The sequence below is a fragment of the Nycticebus coucang genome, chromosome 16 (assembly GCF_027406575.1).
Source record: "Nycticebus coucang isolate mNycCou1 chromosome 16, mNycCou1.pri, whole genome shotgun sequence".
Taxonomy (NCBI): domain Eukaryota; kingdom Metazoa; phylum Chordata; class Mammalia; order Primates; family Lorisidae; genus Nycticebus; species Nycticebus coucang.
In genome coordinates, this window is record NC_069795.1 from 62,301,187 (window position 1) to 62,320,250 (window position 19,064).

Sequence of the window (19,064 nt, forward strand, 5' to 3'; positions counted from 1 at the left end):
TGGTGAAGAAGGCAGTAAAGGTGTTCCAAGCAAGGACACCTCATACACAAAGACCTGGAGACATGAATGATTCTGGAATATTCTGAAGAAATTTTGTATGATGAGGGAGGTAACAAAGTCAGGGTGGACAATGATTGGAGACCACGTTGGGGGCAGTACTTACTATGGACCAGTGTGAAAGGTTTGGTGTGCTTTTCTAAGGAGTTCGATTTCATCCTAAAAAGTGGCCAATGATCTCAATGAATAATTTCATGGGGAGGAATATGACATGACCAGATTTGCTGTTCTAAAGATGTCTCCAACAAGAATATAGAAGATGGACTAGTGACAGAGGCAGATGGAAGGTAGGGAGATTAATCAACAGACTTTTGTAATATGCCATGCAAGAAATGATCAAGGTCTCGATCAGGACAATTGCAGAAGGGACCAAGTGCTGGTGCCAGATTCTGGAAAGGGCTAGAACATGGCACTATAGGAGGTAGTGACCACTGATTGTGAAGAAGAAAGAGAAAGGAGATGTCAAGGATGATTCCCAAGTTTCTCTCCCAGGTAGCTAAGTAATCGTGCTGTTACTAAGACTAATTTCAGACTGATTTAATTTAAAAAATCAGACATGGAGAAAGAAGCAAATTATTTTGCTTCTAAATAAGTGGGTCTTTGCTAATATAACATGTATTCATTGAAAAGGATCAAATATAAGAAAGTTTCACTGCTCTCTCTCATCATTTGTAAACATCCCTGGAGAAGAAAAGAGAAGATCTCAGTCCCCAGGGAGCATAGAAGGTTACTATTTCAGATAGGTTTGGGTTTGACATGTTCAAGCAGCTTCATGAGCATGTGGCCAGGGCATTTGCACAGAGCCTGGTACTCAGAAGGGTTTTAAAACTCATGCTTTGTTTTAATCTCTGTAGCTACCATCTTGAAATTTTTAAAGATTTTATCTCTGAATTTGTCTTTTGGGAGTGATATGGGACAACAGAGTACACACCAGAGGCTTGGGCCCTCATCCCACATGTGGTCCTACCTCCCACTGCCTCCCTCCTCCCTGGGGCTCACTCCCTGACCCCTTGGTGTCCTGGCCCTTCCCTTCCCATCTCTGGTCGATAAGCTCAATCACACTCTGCCTCTGGAGTGGGCCTGCCTGTAAGTGTGGGGAAGGTCAGAGGAAGACATGTACCCCATTCACTTCAAAGAAGGGCAAGGCAGTGCTTGTTCCTACCCCAAGCTGGCAGGTCCACAGCATAATCACCCAGAAACTGGGCAGGGACTGCTAGCCCAGCACAGAGGTTACAATTCTGTGAAGGTCACCTCTCTTCTGTGACCTGTAAGAAAGGAAGATTGACTTCCTTACTTCCAACTGGGATACTAAATTTTTATTTTGCACCCCGCAAATTATATAGGCCCTTTGGGTATACTGGACAATGATAAGAAAGTGTAGGTAGAATTGTTCTAACTCATCACATGTCCTTCAGGAAATAGAGTCCTTTCTTGTCCTGTCAGAAGAGAAATAAGGTATTCATTCTACCATGGGGTTTCAGAGGGTACAAAGCAGAGATCAGGCCAGGGATGAATTCTATCACTGCAAGCTTCCTGGGAGAGACTCAAACCCTTCTTTTAAGGGGTAATCCGTGCATAATGACTCTCATTGATTGTGGCCAGGCATTCAGGGGCTGGGATGCATCTACAGGGGCCGGGATGCATCTACACAGTGAGCCACAAAGTATTTTTTAATTATGGTAAAAACCACAACATTAAATTTGCTATTTTAACCATTTTTAAATGTGTGGTTCAATAATGTAACATATATTCACATTATTGTTCAGTAGCTCTCTGAAACTTTTTCATTTTGCAACACCAAAACTTTAAACTCTCTAAACCTTATGTTTTCCTTCCCTCTCCTCCAAGTCCTTGGTGACCACCTTCCTACTTTATGTTTCTATGAGTTTTTACTAAAGAGTCTTTGTATCAGTGAAATCATATGGTATTTGTCCTTTTTTGACTCATTTGTTTTGCTTAGCTTAATGTCCTCAAGATTCATCCATAATGTAGTGTGTGACAGGATTTCTTTCTAGTTAAAGGCTATATAATATTGCTTTTTTTGGTATGGCTACATCATTTTATCTTTATCCCTTCATCTGTTCATGAACATTTGGGTTGCTTTCACCTCTTAGCCATTGTAAATAGTGCTTTAGTGAACATGGACATGCACACATCTCTCTGACATCCTCATTTCAGTTCTTTTAGATATGTACTCAGATGTGAGATTGCTGGATAATATAGTAATTCTATTTTTGATTTTTTTTAAGGAAACTCTACTGTTTTCCATAATGGCTAAACCATTTTACATTCCCATGAACAGTGTATAAGGGTTCCAATTTACCCACACTCTCATCAACTTTGTGTTTTGTTTTGTTTTTTTTTGAGAGGGACCGTCTTTTTGGGTGTGGGGTAACATCACACTGTGGTTTAGATTTTCTTTCTTTCTTTTTTTTCGAGACAGAGTCTAACTATGCTGCCCTTGGTAGAATGCTGTGGCAATGCAGCTCACAGCAACCTCTAACTCTTGGGCTTATGCAATTCTCTTCCCTCAGCCTCCCAGGTAGCTGGGACTACAGGTGCCCACCACAGTGCTCAGCTATTTTTGGTTGTAGTTGTCATTGTTGTTTGGCTGGCCTAGGCCAGGTTCAAACCTGCCATCTCCAGTGTATGTGGCTGGCGCCCTATCTGCTTAAGCTACAGGTGGCAAGCCTATGGTTTTGATTTTCATTTCCCTAATCATTGGTGATGTTGAGCATCTTTTCATGTGATAGATATCTCTTCAATGGGTAAGTCTTCCTAGAGAAGGTGGAGTTAAAGGACAATCTCAAAGAATAAGTAGGGATTAGATGAGTAGAGGAGAAAGGATTGACATCAGAACAACAGAAAGTGGGCAAGCTGGGAAGCATAAGAAAATGTAGTGCTGTGAGGAAGGGCAAGGAGGTGCTAGAGCATGAGGTACAGGAGCACAAGGTACAGGTGGGTGAGCACCAGCAGAGCTAAGAACAAACCAGGAGTAGAGAGCTGAGCTGGACCAAACTAGGGAGCACTTTACCCCCTAGATCAAAGGAACAGGGGAGCCATCAAAGAAAAGCCGAGAGTCAGCTTGGTGCCCGTAGCTCAGTGGTTATGGCGCCAACCACATACATCAGAATTAGGGATGAGTGGACTGTGAGATTAATTTTCTAAGTCCTTTATCCAAGGCAGAGGTTCATATTCAAGGCACTTCCAAAATTGGGCCCACCAAACTTCAAACAATTCCACTTCTTTTTTTTTTTTTTTCTTTTGTAGAGACAGAGTCTCACTGTACCGCCCTCGAGTAGAGTGCCGTGGCGTCACACGGCTCACAGCAACCTCCAACTCCTGGGCTTAAGCGATTCTCTTGCCTCAGCCTCCGGAGTAGCTGGGACTACAGGCGCCCGCCACAACGCCCGGCTATTTTTTGGTTGCAGTTTGGCCGGGGCCGGGTTTGAACCCGCCACCCTCGGCATATGGGGCCGGCGCCCTACTCACTGAGCCACAGGCGCCGCCCACAATTCCACTTCTTAATGGTGAATCCCAACTAACAGAAAGCAAAGAAGATGAAAATGGTTTCCAAATCTCAGTGGGAGAGGTGGCAGGGCCCACCAGCCTAGCATCTATTTATCTGCCTTCCTATTCTGCCTGGAGGTCCACAGAGACCTTCTAACCACTGTTCAGGGAGGCTGGGCAGATAGACCCTTCCTTCTGTGACCAGAACAGTGGCATAGCTTGAGCCTCCTCGTTGAATTCTGCTTGTGAGTGCAGGACTGAAGAAATGGGCAGGGTGGAGTTCACTGGGGCATAGTAGGTTTTCTGTTGTAGTGGCCAAAAGTCTCGGTGAATCCTGGGCACTTTATGAAGGAAAAAGAAAAATAACGTATTTGGAACAAAACAAGCCAGTCCACTACCTGTTTCTCAGCTTGCAACAGCAGCTTTGGCATCAGATTCTTCCCGGCACATTGATTCCCCTCTGTGGAAGAATCCCATGGCTAAAGGCCCTTACAGGATTGTGTGAGAAACTTCTCTTTTAAATGGCTGACTGAACAAATTTAACAGCAGCTGTTACCCACTGAGTTTGGTATCAAAGCTCTGAGGTCCAGTTCTCTTTGAGTTTCTGCTTTCATCTGGAATCTCTTGCCCCTACCCTCTTGGCTGCCGCCACTGCACAATATCAAACAGCTGGAGTCTGGGCAGCTCCAGAATCCAAGTTTCTCAGCCTAACACGTGAGAGGGGTCGGGGAAGAACAGGCCAAGAGAGTTAAAGAAGGTGGGGGTTTCATAGGGGACCCACTGGGGCTGTTTTGCTTTAGAGAATCTGATAACTTGGCAAAGGGGTTTCAAGTGGAACTCAGTGTCAACAGACAGATTCTATTTGTCTCGGTCTTCAGGAACATGCAAAATCAAGTACTCAGAATAGAAATGACCTTGGACTATCCAGTGGGAGAGGTGGCAGGGCTCACCAGCCTAGCATCCAAGGTCATTTTCCTGTCCCAGCCTTATCTGTGACTGAAACTTTTAGTACTATAACTGATATTTATCAAGTGCCTACCAAGGTTATATTAAAATACATATTAACAAAGGGAACAGAATAGGAAGTGATCAATCACAAGAGCTAGCCATAAACAGTGGGTTATAGTTATACCAGATGACCCACTTAGAGTCATATACCACAAAAATCACTTTATATATATTATTCCTAAATTTAAACAGATGAAGAAACTAGGGTTCAGCAAGATAAGTAATTTGCTTTCATAACTTATTTAAGACCGCATTCAAACCCAGATTTGTCTTGATTCCACAATATTTCTTTCTTTTTTTTACTGTCGTCTTCTCCCCTGAATACATTTGTCCATAGGCAGCTTTGTGGGCAGAGAGACTAACTAATCCCTTAAAGTCAACAGAACTCATAGCAATAGGAATGCCTGAGTTAGCGGCCTGGGGGTAGAGAAGTGAGTTCCAGCCAGTTATCCTCTCCCCGAGAGTACTTTGTCCTCCCTAGAGTACACAGGCAGCCTTGTGGGCATAGAGACTAATCCCTTAAAGCCAAAAGAACTCATGGCAATAGGAACACCTAAGTTGGCAGCCTGGGGCTAGAGAAGTGAGTCCTAGCCAGTTCAACTTTATGCGGAATAGATGGCATGGTACCAGGCTCACCTGTAATTCTGCCTGAACCATGCAATTTAGGGTTTAATTATACGCTGTTTTGCATTATTTACTAATTGTTGCATAGGTCAATCTTATACTTTCATTCATCATTTTTCATTTAGTCAACAAATATTTTAGAGCAACCAAGCATATTTCTTTTCTGGCAGCGCTTGTGATACCCAGCATGGAGAGATAGGTCAATTCAGGGTGGCGCCTGTGGCTCAGTGAGTAGGGCGCCGGCCCCATATGCCGAGGGTGGCCGGTTCAAGCCCAGCCCCGGCCAAACTGCAACAAAAAAATAGCCGGGCGTTGTGGCAGGCACCTGTAGTCCCAGCTACTCGGGAGGCTGAGGCAAGAGAATCACGTAAGCCCAAGAGCTGGAGGTTGCTGTGAGCTGTGTGACGCCACGGCACTCTACCGAGGGCAGTAAAGTGAGACCCTGTCTCTACAAAAAAAAAAAAAAACAACAAAAAAGAGAGGTCAATTCAGACAACTAGTTAATGGTGCACTAAAGAGCAAGTGAAGGCTGATTTTTTAAATTATAAATTAATGGATTAAGTTATGATTTATTTGGAAAATATATTGAGATGCTGCCTCACTACATACCAACTTTGTACATTTAAGAGCTAGAATTTTAAACCAAAAATTTGTGTTCAAAAGTATTTTATTTCCAGTACCTCTTATCAATATAATGTCTTTGTCCAAATATCAACTTTGAATAGGAATGTGTATAAAACAAATTTACATATTATTGCTTAAATTATGAATTTCGGCATCTCAGTTTTAATCCTAACTCATACATCGGAGCTCTATTCTCTCACATTATACAATCCTTGGATTCTTATATTGGCTACAATTAGCAAGTTACCTTAGGTGCTGGAATGCCCTTGGATGTCCCTTTAAAGAAAAGAAAAAATACTCCTTGAAGAACCCATAAAAGATTAATGGCTTAACAAAATTCAGGCATTTTCTAAACATACCTTTCTTTTTTTTTTATTGTTGGGGATTCTAAACATACCTTTCTTACTCAAAGAAGTAGCTTGTAACTCATGAAACAGTTGTGGAGAAGTAATGTGTTGTGCTGGAGAACCCTTGGGTTTTGGAATGTGTACCACCACTTAGTTGTTGGGGATCTTAGGCAAGCTACTAAATTTTCCTTATCTGTAAAATGCAGATAATTGAACCTACAGTAATGGATTATTGTGGGGATTCTTTTTTTTTTTTTTTTTTTGTAGAGACAGAGTCTCACTGTACCGCCCTCGGGTAGAGTGCCGTGGCGTCACACGGCTCACAGCAACCTCTTAACTCTTGGGCTTACGCGATTCTCTTGCCTCAGCCTCCCGAGCAGCTGGGACTACAGGCGCCCGCCACAACGCCCGGCTATTTTTTGGTTGCAGTTTGGCCGGGGCTGGGTTTGAACCCGCCACCCTCGGCATATGGGGCTGGCGCCCTACTCACTGAGCCACAGGCGCCACCCTATTGTGGGGATTCAAAATGGAATGTGCACACAGAATCTCACATAGAGGCTGGGAGAGGAAGGTGTTCTATAAACATTAGCTTGTTTTACAGAGGCTTGTTGGAAAGGTTAAACTTACAAATATAATTGAATCCATAGAGTAAGCAATTATTGTTCAATTCCTCCCACTAGAGTGTTGTCTCCACTATAGTGTATATTTGACAGTTGTTTTCTTTATCTGGTCAGTAAGATCACCCAAACTGGATAATTCAGTCAGGTCTCCACTTGGGCACTGGTGCTTGATGATGTATTCCATTGTTGGTCCTAAATAAAACAATCCCAGAGGCCAGGTGCAGTAACTCAGATCTGTAATCCTACCACTCTGGGAGCCTGAGGCAATGGATTGCTTGAGCTCCTAAGTTCAAGACCAGCCTGAGCAACAGTGAGACCTCAGCTCTGAAAAAAAAAACAAACCCCAAAACTAGCTGGGCATTGTGGTGGGTACCTGTAGTCTCAGCTATTTGGGAGGCTGAGGCATGAGCATCGCTTGAGCCCAAGAGTTTGAGGTTACTGTGAGCTATGAGGCTACAGTACTCTACTCAGGGCAAAAAAATGAGACTCTGTCTCAAAAAAACAAATAATAAAATAAAATAATCCCAGAGAGGAAGTGTACATTGGAACCACCGGAGATCCCTGTTTATATAATATAGGTAGAGAGTCTATAGCACACTGAGGAGGGAATGACATCTTTTCCTGTCACTTGCTAAATTCCTTCCAGTTTATTTCACATAGTCCAGCAACAAGAGTATCTTGTATAGACCTACAGTTCCTGCTCAAGCTCACTCCCCACTCACTTCCACCCAGCATAATAAATGATCACTTCCATACTAAATGCTTCCTTTTTAATAAGGCCCATAAAGTTTCCAAGAAAGCAAGATGCCAGAGATAAATCACCACTGAACAGAATAGAAAGCAGTAAAAAGCACCTTACTAAGGCCAGCTCCATCTGTCTTGAGATGCTGGAGTGGAGTGGGATGGGCTAGGAAAGAAAAACTTATAGAAAGGGGAGGAGAGAATTGGGCAAGAAACACCTTCTAGGCAAAGGGGGGGTGCAAAAAGAGTTCCAAGATACATTGTTATTACAAGAATAGTAATACATGCAATCACATTAATAACAAAAACAAAATACAGGTGCCAATAGTGAGCTTGATGCTGTGGGCAGTGTTAAGTCCTATTAAACTACAGTCTGCATTGTGCCTGAACTACAGGAAAGGTGAGCATCCTGTGGTGAAAGGAGGTACAAGGCCTAAAGTCTTTCTCTTGGCTACACAGTGTTTGTAACAACTGCTATATTTCTTTACCTTCTGTTGTATTCTGATGCTTTGACTCAGAGGCCAGGACTGTGTGAACCCAAAGATGAGAATGGAAGGGATAGAGTCCTAGGAGAAAGATGATGTGAAGGGGTAGGAGACTCCTCTGAGAGGCTGATCCATGAATGGTATATAGGACCGTGGAAGAATCAATATAAGACTTCATGCACCTTGTTCTCATTAGAATCCCACCATCACCAGCGAGAGCGGCACTTGAAATCATCTTTGAAAAACAGAAAGTCCCCTGTTTGGGTCTCTGAGCATAAGTAGTGCTTTTACTGCAGCAAAAGCCTGACTCACTCCTTCCCTTGGCAGAATAAATAGTCCTGTACCCAGGGTGGACCCCAGGCCTCATAGTCCTGAATTATGCCTCTAAAGGACAGTGAGAAGGTATAAGCTAACATCCTGATGAAGAAGAAAAATAGGTCTTTGAAAATGCTGGGGGAGATTGGTGGAGATTAAAAGAGAAGGAAAGTGAGGAAGGACAGATTGGAGAAGAAAGGAGAATGTAAGTGGGTAATTTAAAGAGGGCTTTCACCTTTTTATTGAAAATGGATTGTCCTCTGGATACATTTTGCCACATGATTTGATCCATTTAGGGACATGCCCAAGGATTCAGGCACACAGAACTGAAAGTGCAAAATAAATCAACAGAGAAACTGGCTACTGCCTGAATTACCAAATGTGGGAGAAAAAGACAGTGCAAAATATGAAATAAGATATATTTATGTTTACTTCTGTGTGCTCTTTTGGTTCAGATTCAATTAGAATCATATATTCAGTGTAAAGCATGTATTTTTAGTGATAAGAAATGAACAATAGAAATCAAAACAGACCAGAAAGGTTAAGTGACTTTCTCCAAGTCACAGTGGCTACCTGACTCCCAGAGCAATGACCCTGCCAAAGAGGGAAGGCCACACCCCCATTCTCCCTACTGCTGGCTTTCCTGATTGACTCCCAGGACAGAGTCCTCATCACCTGGGCACAAACTCCCAGTTCACTTTAAATAAGTGGCTTAGGGCGACACCTGTGGCTCAGTGGGTAGGGCGCCGGCCCCATATACTAAGGGTGGTGGGTTTGAACCCAGCCCCGGCCAGCTCAAACAGCAGTGACAACTGTAAGAGAAAATGGCTGGGTGTTGTGCGGTGTCTGTAGTCCCAGCTACTTGGGAGGCTGAGGCAAGAGAATCACCTAAGCCCAGGAGTTGGAGGTTGCTGTGAGCTGTGATGCCATAGCACTTTACCAAGGGCGACAGATTTATTTTATTTATCTCAATAAATAAGTGACTTAGCCCTCTGGGTCTTGGTTTTCCTAGCTTTTTTAGTAAGTTCCCAGGTGATGTTGATGCTCCTCGTCCAGGGCCACAGTTTTTGAAAACCCTTTTTCCAGAGCATTAAGGTGTAAAACGGATGACCCTTTACAATCTATGTTTCATCCCTTAAAGAATGAGACCTAACTTGCCACCAGCTCAACGTTTGCTTGACTTGTTAATGCTCTGGAAAAGGGGTTTTCAAAAACTGTGGCCCTGGACCAGTAGCATCAACATCACCTGGAAACTTACTAAAATAGCAAATTCTTTGGCTCATCCACTGCATCGGAACTCTGGAGGTGAGGCCCGGCAATGGGATTTAACAGACCTTCCAGGCACCTCTGCATGCGACCATTCAAGTTTGAGAACCACTGCTCCGAACGTTTTCTGCCCAGCACGAAGCCACACAAACACACACACGGAGGTAACTGGCTTTTCTGAGGCCACAACTCCCCAGCCCTCAGCCCCTGTTCTCCCTCCCTTTCCCTTGCTGCTACACCCTGGGATGATGAATGGAGGTCAGGGCGCTGTCAACCAGGCAAACCCTGCCCAACCGACCCAGGGGACGGGGATGCGGTGTTGGGCCTTCCCTAAGACTGACTTCCTTATGTTCCTGAGTGCTGCGGCCCCACTTTTTTTGGGGGGGGGGGAACGGCTCATTTAATAGGTTTTCTTTTAATTCTTTGTCCAATAGTTTGCAGAAGAAAGAGACAGTTGAGAGGTGGGTGTCTTCTGGCTCAGATAAAGAGACTGGGCAAAAGGAGGGAAGGATAGTATATCTGAGGGGAAAGATCTGAGATGAAGCCAAGGAAAAAATGGGGGTTCCGGGGAGCCCATCCGTGCCAGAGCAAGACAGAGGACAAGTGCTTTTGAAACGAGAAAGAGAACGAAGTCGGAGGAGAGCGCGCGGATCGGAGGCGCAGCAGAAAGTGTGCGTTTGGGGAAATACTGCCCTGAAGTCTGGGGGACTGTGGTTTTTTTTTTTTTTTTCCAGCTGTCTTTGCAAGACTTTTTCTTTGCTCTGTTTTGCTCCTCCTCTTCCCCGCCTCCTCCCCTGCCTCCTCCTTCTCCCTGCGCGGTAATGGGAGGCTCCTAGGCAAGAGAAGCAAAAGAAGGAATTGTTTGCGAGTTCAGTCATCCAAAAAAGCTTCTTCCACATGGAGGGACCGGGTGCGCTGGGCGCGGCGTCCCCTGCCTTGTCCTGCTGCCGCCGTCGCCGCGGCCCCCGCTTCCTGCCGCCGGGACCCTGAGCCCGGAGCGCCGGTGTCAGCCGCCGCGCGCGCACGCTCGCCCACACAGACACACGCACGCGGCATACGGCACACGGCACGCACCGCAGACACGGCACACGGCACGCACTCGCCCCCACGCACAGCAGCCACTCGCGCCCGCACGCGCCCTCCCGACGCCGGCCGAAACTTCTTGGTCCGGGCGCCTTTGTTGCCCCAGCCGCGGCCGCTCTCCGGTGCCGTGCGTTCCTGGTGTCACTGTGTGTTGTGTGTCGGGGCGGCGCGGCGGTGTGGCTCCCTCCGCGCCCACTACGCTGGCCCTTCCCCGGCGCCGGCTGCACCAGAGGTGAGTCACGTCGCTGGAGTTTGTTTTCTTTTCATAAAAAGTTGTGTGTGTTTGTTGGTTTGGGGAGAGGAGGGGGTGGGAGGCGGCCGCAGGACAGGCAGCGCCGACGAGCGGCTGCTAGGGGACGCGCCGGCGGCGGGAGCCGGGTCTGAGCGCTCGGCCGCCCGGGACTAAGGAGTCGGGACGAGGCGGGCAGCGGGGTCTCCGGGGCCGCCGCCGCCCGGGAGTCACGGCCGGGCCCCGGGGCGCCGCGTCCCGTTCTCTGCCCGCGCGGTCTGGCCGGGTCGTGCTTGCTTCGTCCCCGCACTTCCTGGAAGCTTCTCGGGTGGAAGAACGACAGGGACAGTCTTCCAGACTTCCCCCGAAGGGTGACACCACCGCCCGGCTCCGCGCGCCAGGCCGTGGGAGAAGCCCGCATGGGTGTCGGCAAATACAGAACCGCTCAACGCCATTTGGCCCCTTCGGGAACGAGGGATTGTCATAGTTGGCTTTTTAAAAGGAAAGCACTAAAATCAGAGACCAGGAAAGCATCCCTAGATGGAGGGGGGGCAGGGGCTAGCAGTATCCGGAGGTGCCTGCGGAGCTGGGGCGGCGGTGAGAGGGAGTGTGTGTGTGTTGTGTTTTCACACACGCGGGGTCCTCCTGGGGTTATGCTCTCCGGGATTTTTGTTTGTGTAATTATGAGAAGGTGGGGAAATCAGTCTCTGGAACAAGTGGGAAGGGATTGTGGGGACAGCAAGGAAGCCAGGGAGAAAATTCTCTGCTGGGTGTCTGAAGGGCCTTCCTGACTTTCAGGGTGCTCAGTGTTACTTTGCTTTGCCAGTCCAAGGGAGGATTTTGAGGGGTGGGAGCCAGACAGACCTGGAGGAGAGTTTATGGAGCTGTGGAGATTTGTTTTGTTTTGTTTTGGGGATGAGGGTGGCAGTGGAGTTACTTGAAGCAGAGTTGTGTTCCTCCAGAGATGTGGCAGCAGAGCTAAGAATACCCAAACCACACACCAGCAATCCTAAACAGGCACTTTTTGGGTGTGGTGGGGTGTAATGCTGCTTCCCCGCATCCTTTCTCTGCAAGTTCAAATGGGTTTATGTAAGTTTTTCACCCATAGTTACCTTTTGAGTGGCCTGAGTGAAGAGTATGTTTCTGTTTCTAGCCCTTGTGCCATCTCCAAGTGCCCAGTATCCAGCACACATTTGTCACCAATTCTTGGTTGTCCACAATTTTGCAAACATTGACTATTTGATGAATATCATTAAAAAAAATCCTTGAATGTGAAAACATTTCTGATTGATTCCACAACTGGGTCCTAAACAGGCAGCCCAGCTCTGTGATGGTTTTTTCATCCTTTTGATTACAGCCAATAAATCAATCTCCCTGTTCTCAAGGGCAGCATGGGAGATATTAAAACATAGTCTTAATGTTTTAATATGGGAAGGGGTGGGGGTTGGAATGTCCATACATCTGGGTGACCTGTTTTCTGAACTTTACTAAAAGTAAATCTGAGGAAAGAGGTTGGCCATTTTGAGGTGTATAACAGGTTTCCCAGGAACATTTCTGAGGTCTTATAATTGGTACTTTTTAATGGTCTTATAATTGAAACCCAGAAGACTCCCATGGTAATCTTGAAGCACCGTGGGGTCAGTGAGACATAGACAGAGTGGAAATAGCAGTGGGGTTATGTTTTTCCTGCTAAATGAGTTTTTGAAGTGAGTTTATGCAAAGAGGTAAAAATGAAAGAAGTAAAAGTTGCCTGGTTATGCCACATTGCTGCCACTGTCCACCATATAGATTTATTACTCAGAATTTGGCTCTTATGGAGGCAAGAGGATGTCTATACCTTAGTCACCTTAGTTGGAGGATTGAGCCTCAGCGCTGTCTCTTTTGTCCACTTTCAAGATACCTCAGAAGAGCAACATTCCAAGAGACATTTACTTGGGAGAAAGTGCCTTTGCTACAGGCCATTAGCTTAACTTGGGAGGGGAGATTGATACCCAGCTAGGATAGTTAGTTGATTCTTTGATCACAATGGGGAGAAAAAACTAGTGAGGACCCTGCTTAGTTGTTAATTGATCAGCCAACTCATAATAAGGAATGTGATTTATTTTCCTTTCCATTCTCCAGATGGGTCCAGAGATTTTTCCTTTTTTTTGAAATGTTTTTTCAGGTATTTGGGATCCCAGCTCTTCAGCAACTCATGGCCTAAGAGTGAATAGGAGATTTTACTCATGAAATAATTCAGTTGACATCCCCATGGCCCCACCCCAGGGTTTAAGAAAGGAGGACAAGAAGTGAGCCTGATAAGCACAGTGTTCCATGGCCCTAAAGGGTCTGGGTTCGTATGTCAGCAAGTCAATTGATAGAGTTAATGAATTAGGGTTTATCTCTCTGTGTCTTTAAAACTACAGCAGAAGACCTGGGTGCACCAGGTAATGGCTGTGCAGCACTATGTGGCTTCTGAATAAGAAAGTATGAACTTGGCCCCAAAGATCCTGTACATTAGGGTTTACTTTATTTTCCCTAAGCCCTCTTGCTATCTGGGAAAACATGGGAGAGGAGAAGAGAATTGGGGAGGGAGAGGAAAGTAAGTACTACATTCCATTTAGAAAAATATATTTAACATATGTAACTTCTTGCCATCTCTATAATTTAATTCAGTAAACATTTATAGGGCATCAGACACCACAGCTGAGAGCTTCCTTCTCCCAAGAAAGTAAGTTCTCTTAGTCAAAGGATTGTTCTTCCCAAATTTTCATTTATTACACAAGCATCTATTACTAGTTAAGAAAATATTTTAAAAATCATTCACAATCCCATACCATATCCATCATCAGTCTGCACACTTAACTTTTTATATAGATGGGCTGAAAGTATAAACTCTTCTTTTGTCCTCGGACAGCCTTGAAGTCTCTCAACATTTTTGACCAAAGTCTCTCAACATTTTCCCTGTGATCTATCACAGAAAAAGTGAGAACAGATATATCCAAAAGCTTTCCTAAAGAAAGTTTTTGCCTTCTTGGAGGCCTTAGGATTGGCATTGGGTGGAAGAGGGGAGGTGGAATGCAAGAGGCAAGGTTTACAGGACCCATCTCAGTGGCATTGCCCTTAGGATCAGGACACTTGGGTTGGAGCCTATGAACTCCATTTACTGACTCAGATCACTGGACTAATCTTTTCCTGTATCGCCAGTGCCACAGAGTCAGACCTCTTCTCAAGCTTGCCCAGTCTTTCCTGCCCTTCCTTTTATTATTCTACCATCTTTTTTATTCCTGCTTGTTGATGCTCTTGACAACTGTTGCTGACACATGGCTGGGCTCCCCACCACCTACAATCACTATCCCATCCATTTTCTATCAGTCCCGTGATCACATCACCACCTAGTTTAAACAAAGCCTGGATGGAAAATGTGAATTTCTTACCTCTCTCCTATGCATCTCTGTCCCACCTCATGACACTGTTACTTTAGTAGGAGCCTTCTGCTCCAGTGTGACTGATCTAGTAGCTAATCCTTGATTTTTGCTGAGGTCATTCTTTGCCTTCTGAATAAGGCAATACCTGAATAAGAAATACCTTCTTAATCACCCCAAATCCCTTCCCTGTAATCCCACCTTATTTTGTATGAGGCCTGCTTACAATGTATTCTTAAGAAATATTTGGTGAATATTGATGGAAGTGGACTGCTGGACCCAAAGATCATGGTTTTGTGCAATGTAATTGTTGTTCTTCACCCATTGTTCATTTCAGCTCTAGCAAGAAGCCAGGAAGCTAGACATTAAGGAGACCTGTGATATTAGAAAAAACCGCTTTTCCTCTGTTTTCTTATTTATGAAATGGGTTAATAAGGAATTACCATTGTTTATAGCCATGCACTGTGTAAAAAGCAAATACTTTAGAACTGTTTGTTTATGTTGTTCGAAAGATGAGATGATTCTCTTTTTCCTCAGTCCTGGCACAGGCTTATTGGAACTTCTGACCCATGAAGTCTTGTCAACGTTCACATCATCTGAGGGTAGCAGTGAAAGAGTAGAAGAAGTAGGTGAGGTTTTCTGCTACGTCTAATATCTCTGGCCCATTAGGTCAGCCATTTCTTCATGTTTTTGGTTACTACTTGAAGATAGTGTTTTTAATTCTTAAGTATTGAAAGAGTCCAACTTTGTGTGGAAACTGGACTAACCTCAAATTAGCTCTGGTTTCACCCATTTACTCTTTTAGTCAAAGCCTGTGATAGCTACATGAACCCCTCCTTCCCCTGAAGCAAACTCTGTCAGACGTGTTAGATACAAACCATGTACTGTGGGATTTTGACTCTTAAGCTCCCTGTGGAAAAGTCCTGCTTAGGTCTGGGTGAGGAAAACCTTATGTTTATATCTCTGTCATTGGTATCACAGAGAATGTCTTGTGGTCTGATGTATCATGCAGTGTTTATCTCACAAAACCTAGAGGGATTGCACTTTTTCCCATCTTCTAAAATAGAGTTAGGAAATAATTTCTCTTTTCTTAATGATAAATTTGGCCTTCTCTTCAAAGAAGGCCTTTGATGTTTGGACAGAATTATTGGGCAGTAGGAGGAAATCATAGCAGAAGGACCATAGCCAGTAATGTACAGTCACCTTCATTCAGTTGCCAGAGAAAACATTGAGGAAAGTTTCAACTAGTTCTCCTGGTTGGTAACAGGAAAAGTGCATAATATGGGCAGGGGAAGTAGAGTTGAAGAAAAATAACCCAAAAGGAGCTGAGCAGTGGAAAGTATGGCAAAGACATGTTTCTCCTTTTCCAAAATGGGTTTGGAGACAGTGTTGGACAAGATGAGGGTGCTGAAGTATGTGTAGTTTGGAGCCTTCATCCTTTCCACAAGCTTTGATGGAGGACTGGCTGTGTGCTTGGCCCCACAGCGTAACTGGGAGGGATGATACTGGAGCCCACACCATCCAGAACCCCCTTACTGATGGGAAGGGAAATGCAGAGCCACGTAATGTAAACTCTTTTGTCAAAGTACTAAGAGTGGGTCAATTAAAAAAGACTTCTTGCAGGAGGGCAGTCAAAATCTTGGGCTGAGTCTTAAAGTCAGACATGAGACCTACCTCTCCCTGTATGTGTTGTTCAATATTTTCTCCCTAAAAGTTCATTTTGCTTTAGTGAATGATAGGCATGAGTATGCTGGAGACATGAGATTTCAAGTTCAGAGTAGTCTTTTTTTGTTGGTTTGTTTTTATTTTTACAAAAGGTTGAAACCTGGTTTTCTGCATTGAATACAGAATCTCAAAACTTTGGGTCTTAGACACATTTCTAAAACAGAGGGAAAAGGAAAAATAAGTGTTTTTTTTTTTTTTTGGTTTTCCTTTCTGGTCTACTTTAGATTTTAGCTAAGAATTCTAGAAACACATCCCTGACTGCAGCTTTTTACCTTTCAGTTCTGTTTTCCATTTGTTCAGCTTTCTGGAGTAGGTTTACTTGGCTATAAAATCATTCCCACAGTGCGGTGTGAGGGGACATTTATTTTAGGGACATGAAAATTGAGGGGCTCTCCAGTTTCCCAGAAACCTCCTTGGCTACTGAAAGGTAAATATCACAAAGTATGGGAGCTACAGGTTGGGGGAAGGACTGGCCTTGGAGGCCCCCCTCCCAGACTGGGCTGGAATTGAACTCTGGAAGAGAGCCCTCCCCCATCTTCCCTGGCTCTGCCAATATTTTTCCAGATTAGTCTCAGCCAAGCGCCTTTACTAGTCTGAACGTACCTAACATTACAATCCCAGCAAGTTTATTAGGTATGGGTCACAGTTAATTGGAGAAGAAAATTGGAGGGTTCTGGGTTTATTAGTTTTCTATGAAAGCAGAGGCTGCTCTTAATTATTTCATAAATCACCTTCCTCACTTGTCTGTCTTTCTTTTTTCTGTCTCGTGATTATCATCCCACAGTCATGTTGGGGTAGCTCTTCCTTCTTACACAGTTGTGCCCAAGTGAGAGAGATTTAATAATGCAGTCAGTCAGCACAGTGTGCTCTTTTGCAAGTGAGACCACATAAAGTCATGGAAATTCATAGCTGTTTACCTCTATCATTATGAATGGATGTTTTGTAGTGAACAAAGTATATAAAAATCTACTGTACTATAGCCAAGAGTTAGATTCTAATGGATCGTCCAGCGTACAGGCCTCTGAAATAATCCCTGCACCCCTTCCTTGAGATTTTTGGTAGTCTGCCATCTGTGAAGTCCTCACAATCAGGTGCTTTTCATTCTGTAGGCTTCTGTTGCAGAGATGGAGGCTGGGGAGTTAGGCTTGGCTTTGCCTGTCTGGACTGTGGCAGCCTGCCAGCAAGTTTCACTGGGTGGTCTTTGACAATGGGAGAAAGGGGCTGGGGGAACTCAGCTCTCCTCTCCAAAGAGGAACAACAAGGTGGCTTTCTATAGGTGGGTTTCACATTGGCAACCAGTCCCCTTGTCACTGACACACCATACAGGTCTTGAGTGTGAGTGAAAAGAATTGAGCAGGTTGTCTGAAAGTGGTGGTGTGATGGAGTTAATTTTTGCTCTCCTGATTTTACAAACAAAGCCTTGTGTTTTTGTGGCAAGCTTCCCTCCCAAGAGGGCGAACACATACGAGCAGCAGTTGCCTTTGCATCATGTGAGGGAAGAATTGTTATTTCACTTTTCAAGGGAGAGGCAAAACTCTTGGACAGCCTCTCACCCCATGGATTAGGCCAGGGATCAGCATGGACCTGGAGCCCAGGGGGAGTTTGGCTAATCTCAGTGCTAAAGAGGCAGCAGTACTTGCTTCTGCCATCCTTCCAGCACCAGGGGGAATGATAGCTGCCTTGTGGTGAGCACCTACTGTGTGGCAGGCCCTGTGCTATTCACTGCAAGCATCGTCCTTGCAATCCCCAGGCAGTCTTATGAAGCTAGGCATTGTTACCCTATTCTACAGATAAGGGAACTGAAGCTTAAATAATCATAGTGACTTGTTCTGGTTTCACAGCTGGTCAGTGGTAGAGCCAAGATTTCATTTCAGGTCTGCTGACTCCAAAACTTGGGTTTTGCAGGAAAAAAAAAAGAAAAGAAAAAAGCCCAGGCCATCTTTCTTCCAAAGCAGACCCACCTTAGCTTGGGAAAACTGTTTTATTTGCAACTAACAAAGACGAAGAGCTAGGAGGGAGCCTTTATGAGACTCACCTAAGAGACTCAAATTTAAAACTGGAACTACAACTAGAAGGTTTTGAATGGTTCAGGAGTTGCAACAGCACCAGGGAAGCCAGGTTTTGTGCCTCAGCTAGCATCAAACTTTGCAGCCAGAGGCTTTGTGGCACTGTGAGGGTTAGACTTTGCAGCCAGAGGCTTTGTGGCACTGTGAGGGTCAGACTTTGCAGCCAGAGGCTTTGTGGCACTGTGAGGGTCAGACTTCGCAGCCAGAGGCTTTGTGGCACTGTGAGGGTCAGACTTTGCAGGCAGTGGTGAAAGCCACATCCATCATGGGTTTCATCTTAGAACATGTTTCGACTTTTTTCCCCTCCCTGGGATGTTGTCTGAATTGGCTGACCTGAGACTCTGCTTTCACTATAGCTGCCAGACAAATCCATTTGCTCCTAGGATCTCTGCAAGTCTGATCAAGCAGGCCCTTCGTGTTTTTGGTGGAGTGAGGGGGAGAAGGTGTTTAGCCCAGCAGATACTTTTACTGGTCAGGAGAAGTGGCAGCTTGTAAAGAAAAATACCCTGGGGAAGGAAGTAGCAGCTTTGACAGACAGGTAACTGACAGAAGATGCTCCCTTCCAGGCAAATACTCATAGGGCAGCCAGCAGAAAGAATTCGACAGGCAGTTACCTGCAGAAGAGCAAAGCAGGCCTCTCCCTCCTGGCTTAGGAGAGTGGTGGAGATTTGGCTGCAGATGACATATAGTTAACTTTGTTCCTTGTTTTTCTTTAGCAAACATGAGAAACCTTAGCCAAGGTGTTCTGGGTTTGAGGGTGCACAGAACACTTGAGGTTAAGATATAATTATGTGACCAGCCACTTAAGTGATGGAGAGGAAGCCATGGAAACTGTCTGCACCTTTATCCCATCCTCACAAGCAGCCTTCTCAGGACACTTAGGAGGATGCAGTGAAATGTGAAAGGTATTCCTCCCAAAAAGGGAACACTTCTGACTGAAAATGTCCCCCCTCACCTCAA

At 45.0% G+C, this 19,064-nt stretch overlaps 1 protein-coding gene across 6 annotated transcripts in view; it reads left to right on the top strand.

Annotated features, from left to right (window-relative positions):
- Positions 1-10,506: 10,506 nt before the first annotated feature.
- The window catches only part of BOC (BOC cell adhesion associated, oncogene regulated), a 96,857-nt gene continuing 88,299 nt past the window's right edge, over positions 10,507-19,064 (top strand). For 3 of the 6 annotated variants that reach the window (XM_053565431.1, XM_053565436.1, XM_053565435.1), the window contains exon 1: positions 10,507-10,912. The gene's annotated coding sequence lies outside the window, so the exon portion shown is untranslated. Of the gene's footprint in view, positions 10,913-14,850; positions 14,943-19,064 lie in introns of all 6 variants that reach the window. The other 3 variants (XM_053565432.1, XM_053565434.1, XM_053565433.1) reach the window with 2 other exon arrangements.